A 15,762-nucleotide genomic window follows, 5' to 3' on the forward strand; every position below is an offset into this window, starting at 1 on the left:
ATGTGCATAAAAACTCAGGAGTTTTTTGAACCAATGTCCAGGTGTTTTTAGGAATGTACTATTTTTTATTACTTTTTTTTCCCCCAGGACTTTCTTATTTGTGTAACAGAAGAGCGGTACTGGAGAATATGATAGGATTTTAGATTTCTCCCGATCAGTTTTTGATCTGATAGAGCCTCATATACAAGCTTTCAGAGTAATTGTCAGTTGACTCAGGCTAAGTGGGCTCTCTGATTTCCAGGGCAACTTCATGGAAAAGGAAAAAAGCACATGCACCCTCTTGAGACAGTGCATTCTTAGTTTGAGGTTAATGTTTTAGAGCAAATCTTAAAGAAGGTTTGATCCTTCCTTTGTGTGCATATCTAGAAATCTGTGTGATTCTGGCTTTTTTTGTTTTAATAGTTCAGGAGGTAGTGCTTTGACTTCCAAATAAAGAATAATTACTAGCGGAAACAATGAAAACAGGTAAATATAATAAACAGTGTGTGGAGGGATTTTTATTAAATAACGGTCATCCTATGAACATTCCAAGCACTGAGGATTTGTTAGTAATAGTATAAGGCTGCTAAAGAGCAATTGTAGTTTTAGAGTCTCTGAAGTGATAGTAGAGTAGGAAAAACAGGCTGAGGAATGTAAATATCAGTAGATTAGGTAACGGAATGCAGGCGCAGGAAGCGTTCGCGTGGACACCTGCTTTTGACCAATCTGTGTATGTTAAGATTCGTGTGCTTGCTGACTGTAAACCAATAGAGGATTCGTAGGTGCGTGTGTTAGTGTGGCTGGCTTATAAAATATCTTGAAATAAAGGAGAATGACCATACCCAGATTGGGACTCCTCATTACTCCGGGAACACGCTCCCACTCCGACCCATGGTCACTCCAACAACGGTGTTTCTGCTCCTGAAGCTCAAGTTCAAGATGAGTAGAACCATTTGGGCTGGAAGGACCTCTGGAGGGCATTTACCCCTCGCTGAAAGCACTGTTGACTTCCAAGCTAGATCCAGTTGCTTGGGCCGTGTCCAGGTGAGTATCTCCCAGAACAGAGATTCTGCAGCCTTTCTGGTTACCCATTCCAATACTTGACCCACCCTCACTGCGTCTTTTTTCTTCAGTCAGATTTTCCATTGCTGCAGCTTATGTCTGTTGCCTCTCATCCTTCTGTTGTACATGTCTGAACAGAGTCTGTCTGTCTTCTCTATAACCACCCATTAGGTAGGTGAAGTCAGCAGTTAGGTTCCCCCCGCCTTTAACCTCTTCTCCAGGCTGAACAAATGCTGTGCTCTCAACCTTTCTCATGCATCACGTGCTCCATCCTCTCACCACCTTAGTGTCCCCTCGCTGTCTGTCTCAGACAGGGAGCCCAAAGATGACGCTACTCCAGATGTGGTCTTGCATAAGCTGAATAGAGGAGCACGAATAATCACTCCTGTTCACCTGCTGGCTACGCACCTCCTAGTAGAGCCTGGTATGTCGATAGCCTTCTCTGTTGCAAGGGCACTTCATCTTCTCGTCCACCTGGATTCCGGGGCCCTTTTCTTCCAAACTGCCTTCCATCCAGCGGGCACCCAGCCAGCGTGGATTTGTTCTGTTTCTGGTGCAGGACTTCACCGTGTTTCCATCAAGCCGTTCCTCCAGCCGTTAATAATCAGCTGTTGGTACAGCTGGACTTTGAACCTCTGACCACTACTCCTTGAGCCTGACTTCTGACCAACGTGAAACTTCACAGGGCCCGTCGTGGCCACCAGCACCACTCCCATGGTAAACCAGCTCCCCAGCCTGCCGGGGGAAGGGGAGGTGACTGCAGGCTGAGGCTTCATTAGGGATTGCTTGAAAAACCCAGTACAGGAAGCTGAAAGGAGACTCTGGGGAGCACTTGTTAGTTACTTGAGCAGCAATTACTGGAGGAAGAAATCACATTCAAATAAAATGCTGAATCCTATCCAGTTCAATATAACTCTGTCTTAAAGGTTAAATCTAAATCTTGCCATCATCTAGATTTTCCTTCTAAATATTATTCCTTTCCCCTGTCAGAACCCAAGGAACTGGCAATCTTATTTACATAAATTTCATTTAAGAAGGGATGGGTTTCACAGGCTGGCATACTGAATGAGAGCATAATCTCCATCTTTGAAGCTTTGATCACTGACTGAGCATTTTATTGCTTTGTATATTAGGAATATTTTCACAAAGATAACAAAAAGTATGCTGTGACCAGTGCAATTGTTCTGATTTCCAAAATAGCCTATAACATTGGCAATAAATAAAAACTCTTCTGGTGCATCACTCAGACTGAAAGCTCTGTGTGTGTAACTGCAGAAGCTGCAGTAGTTCGTCAGCTACCGAAATGAATTTTGCAGAATTTTAAGCTATTGCGAGCAAGCCAAATAAACAAAAATTCTGACTTGCCAATCTTAGCTTTTCTCTCTGATGCTGGGTGATGGGAGTCTTTTATGCAAGTGAGGTGGGACCAGGCGCAGAGGTCTCACCCGATGGCCCTGAAGCAGCAATTACACCGGGTCTCACCCGGGGGCCTGGGATAAGTTTACGAGGTGCGGCTGGGGCTGTGGGGAGCCTGCAGGGAGCCTGGAAGCGGCTGTCGAGCAGCGTGAGACTCGTGGAGCAGCAAGCAGTACTCTGTAGTAATCCAACAGGGTTGGCCTGGGTTTCTGCTACACTGGGAGCACTTAAGGATGAAGTACAGAAGTGACCACAGCTGCAAGGCCATTTATTTGCAGCTGTTTCTTCTCAGCTGTAGGTAAGAAAAGGATATATATAATGCAGGGCTGAAAGTGTGAGGTGCCAACTCTTTCTCTCTTCAGTGGTGATGGCTCAAAGGGTTTGCTCCACTAAAGTCTCTTTTAGCAGATTTCTCTCTTCCTTCCCTTTAAAATCTAGGTTTACCTAGCGTAAAACTCTCTCTGATTTGAGAACAGAGGGATAAAACTTGTTTCAAGTGCATAGTCTGCATCTGCTCCATGTTCTCAGCCTTGGGAACTACTGAAAGGCACACAGTGGAAAAGCATTAAACAGAGCCGACTGCCTAAGAAACCTTGTATGAAGGTTTCTGCGTTCCCTTGCTTTTACACATAAGTCACCTGTTTACTTTCTCTGGCTTGAAGGAAATGAAGACAAAAAGGAGAAAGAAAAAAAAAGGATTTGTGAACTGTCTCTGCCTCATTCAAAAAAATCTTCCCAGCATTTACAGCTCAATCACACAGCAGCAAAAGCTTTAATGAAGCGTGTGGTTAATCAAGCTATGGAAGAGTGCAGCATTTGATTTTATTTTGCTGGTGTAGGAGCTTAGTCGCAGCAGCTTGCTTCCTAACGCTGCTCATCTTCAGGAGCAGCGGATTTACGTCGTCCGAATCCTTCAAATGTGTCGACGCGGCTGGGCTTTGAACCCCTTCCCTGCTGAGGAGGCATCCCGGGAGGAAGGTGCCTTGGGCAGCTCCATGCCTGTGAGGCACAGCAGACAATTGTGGCGGGAGGGCTGCTGCCTGTCGCTCTGAGTAACGAACGAGAAGGGCACCATCTTTCTCTGAACTGTGCAGCAGAAGGGCAATGCTTAAAACAGAGATATATGTGACAGGGTACATGACTTACAGTGATTCGTCTTGTGTCTCTACCTGTTTTTTTTCCTTTTTTAGGAGGAATTAAGGTGCAGGGGAATAGGAAACTGCTACTCCTCTCTTGTATGCTTTAAGGTTTGTGCTGGAAAATCTGGCCTCTGTCAGGGCACTCTCATCCAAATATGAGGCAAAAAAAAAAAATCAAGCTCAACGTGCTGGATTTTTAGTTGTTGACATTATTTACTGTGCTCTTAACAAACAGTGCCCTAAGGAGAATGAGAATAATGTGCTCCAGCAGCAAAATATGAATAATAAAGAAGCAATTGCCTACGGTTTCCTGGGATTTCTTACTCTATTCTCTCTACCTCCCTATTCCTTCATTGTTTCAAGCTAATGTGTATTTCAATTCTGCCATGCAAATATTCAGAAGGGCTCCCTGCACCAAAGGAGAGGAAACGAAATATATTCAAATCACCGCTTCAGTGCATAAGTTGTGTCTTGGTTTGCCAGAGACTTGGGTACATTCTTCAGTTGGCTGTATAACTCTGCTGTTGCTGCTTGTTGACTCGTGCTAAGTCTTTTATGTGGCATATCTTGTTGTGAGCGGTGTTTTTTTCCTCCACTGTTCAATCAATTCTGACTGCTAATCAGAATGTTGCTGGGTAAACAGGACTGATTAAAATTAAAATTTTAATTTTGTGTTGTAAACAATATGGCGCTTTAATATTTGTACTGTTATTAAAGATACTAATAATAGTGCATCTAGTGTTTTGTGGTACGGTTTTCATATTTATTGCTTGACGCACTGACAAGTTTTGCTAGAGAGCTTCACATTCAGATGCCAGGATTTTGCATTCCATGTATTCCCTTTTTCAAGGGTGACTGTACTCAATTATATTGGATTTGGGTATCCTGTTTATTCTTTCTGGTTTTAAATCTCATGGGGAAGAAATGTTTCTGTGACAACTGGGGACATTACACTGTAAGAAACAGCCATGTCATGAATGCCTTAGTCTATATGAATCTACTCGTTGCTGTTAATATTGCTTATCTATCTCCCAGAGGAGAAAAACCAGAAGCTCAGTTAGGTGTGGAAACACTTTAAGAGAGTGTTGGCTTGCGCTTTTGGAGACTTGCCCTGAGGAAAGGGACAGGGGAGACTAGAAAGTCCTCGACAGCAAAACAAATTTGTGATGGGATGTTGAAGTCTGAGGACGAGAGGAAGAGAGAAAAGGAAGCACATGTTTGCACAAGAGGTCTGTTACCTATCAGGCCCTTCAAGGCCAAAGGAAGCTGTCTGGAAACAGGGAGGGAAAGAACCTCTCGGTGATTTGGAGAAAAAACTGGAGTAAGAAGGAGGGTGGAGAGCCTGAGCATGTCAGACAACCCTATTCTAAACTGGAGGAGCTTTTCAAAGCAGCTAGGGAACATGTATGCCGAAAATCTATGTTTCTCTTGCGCTAACTGGAGTCATTGCCTTTTGAAACCGCTAGGCTTCGTAAGTGCTTCTAGTGTGCCTGGCCTCTAGGAGGTCACTGCAGAGCACCTACGTGATTAGTTTATGGGAGTACACTGAAATTACTGTGTAGGCTTGATGCAGCTGGACTACAGCCTCTGCTCCAGGGATTCCTATGGACAGCCGGACACCTGGGGGACTGCGAGGGAGGGTGACTGTATCCCACTGAGAGGCAGCATCCCTACTCCAAAAACAAAACTTACCAAGAGCTTTCACAGCTCAGTGGCTCCTGGTGATTTCCAGGTGTATGTTTTGACTGCTGCCTTCTCCTCCCTCCCCTGCTCTCTTGCATCCTCTCACTGTCTCTTCCTGCAGCCCTCGTCATCTCGTCCACAGTCTCTTTCCCTCCAGGGATTTGCAGAGATGTGAGCAAGAGGGCTGCATGGCAGAAGTGGCATGAACGTGGCAGAAGCAGCATGGGTCATCGTTCACCTGGCAGGGCTGTGGGTCTCTGCTCCTTCCACTCCCCCTCCCTGAAATGTGGGATCTTGCAGCGCTATAGCTGCTTCCCCAGGGTCATGTTGTGTGGAGCAGAGTGGGAGCCGTGGTGAGCATCTCCAACTGAGGGACACTTGTCCTCTCCTGGGGTGACACAATGGCGTGGTTCAGGTAGGATGGCTCTAGAAATAGGATGTCCCTGCTGCTCTTCCCCTCCTTGCTCATGCTGGCTCATCTCCCTGGCTGGAAATGCTGCTGCACAGGTGAGCCAGGTGAGTGCCCAGCAGGATACATGTCCCTGGGGTTGGGCCTTTGGGATCCCAGACCCCCTAGGACTGACTTAAGCCTGCAGGAAAGGTCACTGATGTCTGGGATGCTTCTTGCTGTGAGGCATAACAAAACAGTACCTTCATAAATTTGGTTTGAATAAAAACCTTAATAGACTGATCCCATTGTTCACTTCTGGCCAGCTCCTTTTCTTTTCTGTTGATCATAGCTCAGCGTGCAAGAAAAGACGTAACCATCCTCTGCAGCGAGCTACTAAGCCTGTATAAGTAAGTGTGTGTATTCCCCTTGCAGCTAGGGTAACTACAGTACTATGTATTTCCTGTTCATGACAGACCGTAAAATATGTGCTTAACTATCCTTTAAGGCAGTGGGGCTAAAGCTGACGATGTGCTCACATCCTTTCCTGACCTGAGGTCTATAAAGAGATGGACCCTGACGTCCCTATTGGCATTCAAATAACGCCTTCCTGACAAAGTCTGTGAAAACACAGCTTTACAGCTCAGTAATAAATATTCTGATTTGAGATTCTGCCCTCAAGTGGGAGCTACGCATTACCTGGATTGATTTTAAATGCACTTTTAGCTCAGACTGATGTAACTAAGGTATTCTTTTACATATCCCATGGGGGGGAGCGAGGAAAGGACTGGGGGAGAGCAAAGGAGAGCTGTTTCAAGTCACAGTCTTCTCTAATGAGTAACTCCCTATAAAAGTCAAAATAACTGTGTGGTCCTGGAGCTTCACCATATTTGTTTTATTTTGTAAGGTTAAGGCATAACTACCAGCATCGGGCACGCAGAATTGACTGACTTCACCTCAGGCGGAGAAGGAATATCTAGTAAGATGAATGATGTTTCTGAGAATCTGGCATTCAGGAGAGAGCAGGCCATGCACTCACACACCCAAATGTGTTTTCTTTCTCAGGAAAAATCTCCAAAAGAGAGGGCAGATTCTGATAACATCTGGGGGATTTTTTACCTTTTGTTGGTTTCCTTTTATTTTTTTTCCCGTAGAAATCTTCTGGTCTTGGTGCTTAAAACTATCTGGCAGTAATGTTTATGAGTTTCCTCACCCATGTCATTTTTACTGACTACAGAAAAAGAGTCCTTTCCAAAGTGCATGCCTATACACATGTAGCAGACACCTCTCGTCCCCACTCTCCTTGCTGTGCTGCCCAGGAATGCAGGCGGATTGGGTAGTAACATTCAGGTGTGAGCAGCGAGCACTGCAAAAAGCATGTCAGCCTATATGGGTTGTCTGTTCTGATTTGAAAAAATCTGTTGAAAGATGCAGCAGGGGAGACAGGCTGTGGAGAGGAGCTTAGGAGACCAACATCTAAAAAGCGAAGCCCCTCGGAAGAGCCAGGAGTTGTGTTTAAGGAAGGCAGATTGATCTCCTTCATGTCAGGCAATGAGACGTGACAGATGAGCAAAGTTTTTAAAAAAAAAAGAAGTTTATATCTACCCCAGAGAAAATGTTAAGGCTACTGAGAAGTAGAGAACGAACAGAAGATACATACTTCGAGCCTTGCCGCTGTGTGTTGCAGGGTGTGCATACCTTGGGTTTCAGTTTCCGGGAGGAGACTACAAAACTGAAGGATGCTCTGCCTGCCCTGGGGGCTGAGGAGCAGCCAGCGTGTATCACCCCAGACCGATATTTGCATTGAACATTCTGTACCAGAAGGGATGATGTGAAAACTTTAAATCGCTCTCCCTCTGGCTGTGCTGAGGGTTAACATCCATTTCTTCTCAGCTGGTGAATAGGCTCGCAAGGCAGGAGCCTGCAAGCTACAGAGAGGCTTTTTGTGGTTGCCCCTCGGTGTGCTGCCTGAGCCTGGCATAAATAAAAGCAAAACTAGCGGGGACTCCGAGGGGCTCAGTGACTTTTAGCTGCTGGCAGGGAAGTTTGATTTCGCTTGCAAAGTGTAACTAAGGAGTGATTTGAGAGGTGCTGGGGGAGATGCTATTAGGGCTCGGAGAAACATAGTGAGTGAGGTGTTCCCGGTGCTCCTAGCTGCCACGCTCCGACCACCCTTGGACCAGAACTGTGCCTCGGTGGCTAGTGCTCTCCTGTGAGACCTTTCTCTGTAGCTTTGCTCCCAACCCTGCGGCCAAGTTTCTTGAGCTCATTGTCTGCATGCAAAATATCTCCCTGTGAAATATCTCCTTGCCTTTGAGATATTGGAAAGAGGGATCATAGATAATGGCGAGGACTTTATAGTTATGATTGTCTTCCCGCATCTCTATAGGTCACGCATGTTACCATTACATCAAAATATTGCAAGGACTTGCCTGTAGTCACATCAGGGTTCCCTGGATGAACGGAGTCTACGGTTCTCTCTGCCTACTCTACTGCTTGCTTTGGCACATTTCTCTTAGGAGCTAAATTGAAATCCCTGGGCCATAGTCTGATCCAGCTTATCTGAAAAATATTTTTTGTATAGTTACAAAATGAGAAAACTTGTTCATCCAAAACCTGTTATTAGAAATGGCTTTAAACCAAAGATAACATATTCTTCAAATGATTTTTAACAAGACCCAGGTAACAAAATCCACATCAGATTGTGAAATAACTCAGCCTTGTACAGTTGTGCAGGCGCATTGCATTAAATTGCTGTACCTACTGATGAAACAAATACATTTTGAAACTTGGTATTTTCTTTGTTATTTCTTCCCTCCTTACTAGATAGATTTTTATTATCTCTATAATTCTTTGATGTTAGACATTTTACTGAAAGTAATACCTTACCAAGGTTTTCTAATGGAGAAATCTACCACTTAAAATTCTCAATGAGCAAGTTTTAAAGTGTAGCTTAAAAAATTGCAAATTAAAATGGCTTTTGTTTCTGTCACTCTCTGAAGTCCTGAGTCTTGCTCTCATTGAGTAGCAGATAATATTTGAAAGACTGAACACGTTTAAGTAAGTGGGGACATTTTTGCCAAGAGGGCTTTGAAGGGAGAGGGACTGAGTGGGTTATTTGTGTGTGGGTGATGAATCGATTAGGTAAAGCTCTAGGTTTTGTTTATGGAGTTGCCTAAACGCATAGCCAAAGAATAAAGCAGTTGATTTCTCTCTTTCTTATTCCTCATCCTTTAGTCATATGCTTGCGAGTTCACATACAATTGGTATCCATGGAAATTATATCATAGCAGGAGCAGCTGATGAACTCTTGGGAAATAAAGATCTCATTTTCATGCAAATATTCTAAATAGCAGTGGTGAGGAAGAAAAATGATTGATAAATAGAATATATTTCAGTATTTTTCTTGGGGCAGCAGTAGCTTTTTGAAATTGTGTTCTTACTGAACACAAACTTTCCTAGATCACTGTGTGTGTACGCAAGTTATGATGAAGACAGCAAAGTTTAAAATAATGCACATTGATTTTGTGATGAAATATTCTAGATACGCCTTGTGTAATTTAACTTTATTGTCGGAATACAATCCAATAACCTCAGAAAGAGCAGGCACCTTTCTTTTAAAAGCTAGATTGAAAGAGAGATGAATTGCTTGCTAGGAGCTGGACACTGGTGATGGGTGTAATCTTCCACATCACATGCAAGCTGTCTCTCTGTGCCCCCTCAATAATGCGCTAAAGTCCTATCTTTCTCTCTGCTCTTAAATGAGAGCAGCATAGTATTCAAAAGACTGCTCTTTCTGTAGGATTTGTATTCCCAATTTTAGAATTTACCTGCACCGATATGAACACTTGCTTTCTGCCCTGCTGCCAGCACATTTTAATGCAAGCTCCTGAAGTGGGATGGTGCTCCAGACTGTGTTTCTGCACAGGCAAAGGTGTAGATTAATTTCCTAAATTGGGCTTCCTGACTCCTATTTCTCTTGAAAACTATGGATGGAAGCTTCAGTGAAGTAGAGGTTATTATAACACCTCAGATAGATAGCAATAGTGGGAAACTTGCCATAAAGTAATGCAGTTTCTGGGCGAAAAATCCCTCCAATATTCTTTTGACACACACATAGAGCACCCTTCCTTCTTTTTTTTTTGTTGTTTTGGTAATCAAGATCCTCAAATCCCTTCCCGAGCTACTTTCTAAGAATGCTTATAGGACAGAAACATGTGCACCAGTTGTGTGAGCTGGCTGTCCTCCTAGGTCTCCTAAGCAAGACCTTAATAAAAGTGTGGCAATAGTCACATACATTAACCATCTCTAAATTTAAAAAAATAAAAATAATTTATAGAACAAAATTGTTGCCTCGTACATAAATCTGCAATTATCTCTGTACTGTGGTTATTAGAACTTCAGTTACTAATACAGAAAGCACCGTGACACTGTTGCTGAAAACAAAGAACACGGAGGGATTGATGCCAGTCACTAGAGCTGATGGGATTTGATCCATTTAGTAGGCAAGACCTTCATTAGGGGAGTTGTCTGGAACATTGGAACTGCCTACAATCTAATCAAATACACATATGGTCCATTTAGCTGGATAATCTAACAGGGATCAGCATTGTATTCTTCAAATCAATGCTAAAAAATCCTGATTTGATGAACAAATATGTAACACATATTATGAGGATTGTCTTTCTGTAAACTCATGCAGTTACTGTTTGGTTTATATTCTGCATCACAGTTGGTTGTCTCTAGATTATGGTTTGGTGTAGTCTATTTAGGATGTACCCTAGTCACCTGAAGATAAAGATATTCACAGCTGATCCTTAGGAGGAAAAGGAGACAGGGAAGGAAAGAGGGTTAAGTCCCATTGACTTTTTTCCTTCATCTCTTAGATTGTGGACAAATCAAGGTCAAACATTTACTAACCAAGGTGGTACATGAAACTGATGTGGCTGAAGTGTGATGGTTTCTCTCATCAGTTGTGTCTGAGGAAGGTATAACATTCAGCTGTGTTAGACTTCCCAGCATGAATGAGGAATTAGTTGGGCTGATTGGGTCTTGCTCCAGGCTCACACAGGTAATTGCTCTCAAGACCGGGTGCATTGCAAGACTCCTTAACTGCTCTTCTGCCATTCTCCATCTGCATGCAAGAGAGAAAAGAAAATTACTGCATCTGGAGAAAAATCACCTGAAACACAGAAACTCCCGGAGAGGGAGAAATTTTTGAAAAACTTATTAAGTAGTGTAAGAGTTAGTCAGTAGCACACAACCGATGAGTTTGCAATGGGATACAGTAGCTCAAAAAACAAGCATGACTTTTGGACTGTGTCTGTCATGCAGAAGAGAGAAGTTATCCTTCCTCACAGGGCTGTTCGGCTAGGTGTTCTGCACACTGTTAGGTGCTAGGGTCCTGTCTAGGTGTCGTAGTTTAACCTGGCAGGCAGCCAAACCCCACGCAGCCGCTCACTCACTCCCCCCCACCCGCAGTGGGACGAGGAGAGAATCGGAAGGGTAAGAGTGAGAAAAACTCGTGGGCTGAGATAAAGACAGTTTAATAGAACAGAAAAGGGAAAATAATAATGATAATGATATACAAATGAGTGTACAAATATACAAAATGAGTGATGCACAATGCAATTGCTCACCACCCGCGCTGACCGATAACCGAGTAGCGATCGCTACTTCCTGGATTACGCCTACCATTCATATACTGACCATGACATCACATGGTATGGAATACCCTGTCAGCCAGCTGGGCTGGCTGTCCTGATGATGCTCCCTCCCATCCTCTGCGTGGTGGTATGAGAGCTGTCCTTGGCAGGATACTTAGCAACAACTAAAAACATCAGTGTGTTATCAACATTCTTCTCATACTAAATCCAAAACACAGCACTAGGAAGAAATTTAACTCTATCCCAGCCAAAACCAGGACAGTATCCACCCCTTATTCTATACCATTTATGTCATGCCTAGGTCTCACATTTTTCAATACATTCCAATTAATCACTACCGTCTTTCTTGTCTTTTTATATATTTTTTTATATATATACATACACAGAGATATAACTCCCTTAGTCTATGGGCCATCCCTCTAAAATGTCCATTGATTTCATTTAGGCCACGACTTTGGGCTCCATCTGTCATAACAGTTTTTCAAGGCAGGAGAGATGGTGTGTGGTGTTTGGCTGTTGCATCCTGAAGCCAGTTCTCATTTCGGTACTGCTGCTCTCGTCCGGTTCTATCATCGTTGCACTTTGCTCGGTTTCATCGGAGTTAGTTCATTCTTCATTAATCTGGGTGATTTTTACTGCTATAGCATTGATAGCAACCATAGAAATAATGATATACAATATCATATAACATTTAACATCATACAATTCAGTTCATTGGCTATTTTCACCCAAAATCAAATCCCCTTGAGGTACACATCGGACTTCCCCATCCTTCCGCATTACCCACCAAGTGCACCCAAGTCCCTGAGCAAAAGCAATCCCACGGATGGGTTTTCCCTTGCCAGAGGCAGGAGTAACCCAGACTGTCTTCCCCAGCATATTTCTTATGTGCACGACAAGGACTTTATCCCCCTCTACAGGACGTAAGAGTTTTGATTGGGCAGGGCCAGCTCAATTGAAAGATCCCCTGGTGTTGACTAACAAACAAGGTGGCTTTTGCTAAATGTGTATCCCAATGCTTGAATGTCCCACCACCCATTGCTCTCAGCATTGTCTTTAGCAGTCCATTGTATCGTTCGATTTTCCCAGGGGCTGGTGCATGGTAGGGGATGTGATAGACCCACTCAATGCCGTGCTCTTTGGCCCAGGTGACTATGAGGGTGTTTCGGAAATGAGTCCCGTTGTCTGACTCAATTCTTTCTGGGGCGCCATGTCGCCATAGGACTTGCTTTTCAAGGCCCAGGATGGTGTTCCGGGCAGTGGCATGGGGCACAGGGTATGTTTCCAGCCATCTGGTGGTCGCTTCCACCATGGTGAGCACATGGCGCTTGCCATGGCGGGTTTGTGGGAGTGTGATATAATCAATCTGCCAGGCCTCCCATATTTGTATTTCAACCATTGTCCTCCATACCAAAGAGGCTTTACTCGCTTGGCTTGTTTGATTGCAGCGCATGTTTCACATTCATGGATAACCTGGACAATAGCGTCCATGGTCAAGTCCACCCCTCGATCACGAGCCCATCTATACATTGCATCTCTTCCTTGAAGGCCTGAGGTGTCAAGGGCCCACCGGGCTATAAATAATTCACCCTTATGTTGCCAGTCCAGATCCACCTGAGCCACTTCAATCTCAGCAGCCTGGTCCACCTGCTGGTTGTTTTGATGTTCCTCAGTGGCCCGACTCTTGGGTACGTGAGCATCTACCTGACGTACTTTTACAGCCAGGTTCTCTACCCGGGCAGCAATATCTTGCCACAACGCGGCAGCCCAGATGGGTTTACCTCTGCGCTGCCAGTTGTTCTGCTTCCACTGCTGCAACCACCCCCACAGGGCATTTGCCACCCTCCATGAGTCAGTATAGAGACAAAGTATTGGCCATTTTTCTCGTTCAGCAATGTCCAAGGCCAGCTGGATGGCTTTCACCTCTGCAAGCTGGCTCGATTCACCTTCTCCTTCAGCAGTTTCTGCTACTTTGTATAGGACTCCATACAGCAGCTTTCCACCTCCAATGCTTTCCCACAAGGTGACAGGACCCATCCGTGAACAGGGCGTATTGCTTCTCGTTTTCTGGTTGTTTATTATACGGTGGGGCCTCTTCAGCACGTGTCACCTCCTCCTCTGGGGATATTCCAAAATCTTTGCCTTCTGGCCAGTTCGTGATCACCTCCAAGATTCCTGGGCGACCGGGGTTTCCTATTTGGGCCCATTGTGTGATCAGTGCGACCCGCTTACTCCACGTAGCATCGGTTGCGTGATGTGTAGAGGGGACCCTCCCTTTGAACATCCAGCCCAGCACCGGCAGTCGGGGTGCCAGGAGGAGCTGTGCTTCAGCACCAACCACTTCCGAAGCAGCTCGAACCCCTTCATATGCTGCCAATATCTCCAGGTAAAAAGTGTAATTATTAATAGTTTCTAAAAAATAGCTCGTGAAGAACAGTTTCTGCTTTGAGTAATACAGAGAGGGTGTAACGATGATTAGGAACCTGGGGATGAGGGGAAAACTTTAAATGGGTAACCTCTTTAAATGATGGAACCAAGGTGTTTCCAAATATTTGAAGTTATAGGGAGGGACTACTTGGTTCAAAAGACTGTAACTAGAGACAGCATGTTAAAATAAAGGAAGGGATAAAATTAAGTATTTGGAGGAATTGTGTTCTGATAGCATCACTGCAACCTGTAATGGCAACAACACAGCTTTGAGGACCAAACCCTTGTTGAACAAAAATCTCTGCAGTTTGATTTGTGTTCCAAACTAACAGATACTTGAGGGTTTTTTCTTTTTTTTCTCTCTCCTTTTTCCTTTTCCTTTTTCTGCTGCTGTTCAGTGAAGAGCAGTGATGTACATAGAATAGAATAGAATAGAATAGAATAGAATAGAATAGAATAGAATAGAACATTTCAGTTGGAAGGGACCTACAACGATCATCTAGTCCAACTGCCTGACCAGTTCAGGGCTGACCAAAAGTTAAAGCATGTTATTAAGGGCATTGTCCAAATGCCTCTTAAACACTGACAGGCTTGGGGCATCAACCACCTCTCTAGGAAGCCTGTTCCAGTGTTTGGCCACCCTCTCGGTAAAGAAATGCTTCCCAATGTCCAGTCTAAACATCCCCTGGTGCAGCTTTGAACCATTCCCACGCATCCTATCACTGGATCCCAGGGAGAAGAGATCAGCACCTCCACTTCCCCTCCTCAGGAAGCTGTAGAGAGCACCTATACGCTAGTATATATGAGGCGTAGGCTGGTATAACAGAAAATGTTGGCATGAGTATTTGCTTAGGAGGGATTTTGTTTCACACCATATTGACTTGTCCCTGCTACAGTGAACATGTTATCAGCGTTTCCACTGCAATCCACATCTTCAAGGGTCTGTAATTTGTCACAATAAAAACTTCCAGTCTGAAATTTCCCTCCTGTTGTGTGAGCCCTGCGCAGAGCAGTTGTACATTTAAAATACTTATTTTAAATGCTTTCTAAACTAGACTACTAGGACAACTGCTGATGTTTGCACCTGCAAGTATTTTTCCTGGAGAAGAGTTTGACAGCATGGTGCTTGTGACTCATGGTGGGAAGAAGCAGCATCATGACACAGGGATGCCAAATGTCACCTGTGTGATACAGGTCAGAACTATTGAGTATTTAATAAAACAGCTAAATTGCCCCAATTGCTTTGATAATAAAGTGACTGCTGAGCCTGCCAAGTAAATAATTAATTTCCAGTACACATTCAGCTCTTGCGGCTGGCAGCCACCTTTGTTTCATGGACCATAACTGGTTGGCTCTATTAGGCTAAGGCAGAAGCCTTTAAATAGAGATTAACAGGCACATTAACTTTTAGCACGTAAATCATCTGCATTTTTTAAAAGGTTGTGTGTGTATTTACAGAACAAAATGCCATAGTATGTCCTTCTAGCCCTGCTCACTAGTCTTTTGTGCACAGAGATCACCAAGACCTCTCTGCGACCAGTGTTTGTAGTTGTGGCAAATCTCCCTATTGTGTTTAAGAGTGGTATGATGGCTTTGTATTGCTTCCAGTGAACAACCACACTCAGCTGTTGGGCAATACTCAGTGCACCCCAACAGGGATATTTTTCTTCTTTTAAAGAAGAGAGGTAGGAGTGAAGGGTGGCATTGAGGTGCTTTGGGGCCGCCTCCTCTACAGCTTCAGCCATGAAGAGGGAATCATAGAATCATGGAATAGTTTGGGTTGGAAGGGACCTTTAAAGGTCAATCTAGTCCAACCTCCCTGCAGTGAGCAGGGACATCTTCAATTAGAGCAGGTTGCTCAGAGCCTTGTCCAGCCTGACCTTGAATGTTTCCAGAGATGGGGCATCTACCACCTCTCTGGGCAACCTGTTCCAGTGTTTCACCACCCTCATCGTAAAAAATTTCTTCCTTATATCTAGTCTAAATCTACCCTCTTTTAGTT

This window comes from Calonectris borealis, chromosome 4, assembly GCF_964195595.1.
Source record: "Calonectris borealis chromosome 4, bCalBor7.hap1.2, whole genome shotgun sequence".
NCBI lineage: Eukaryota > Metazoa > Chordata > Aves > Procellariiformes > Procellariidae > Calonectris > Calonectris borealis.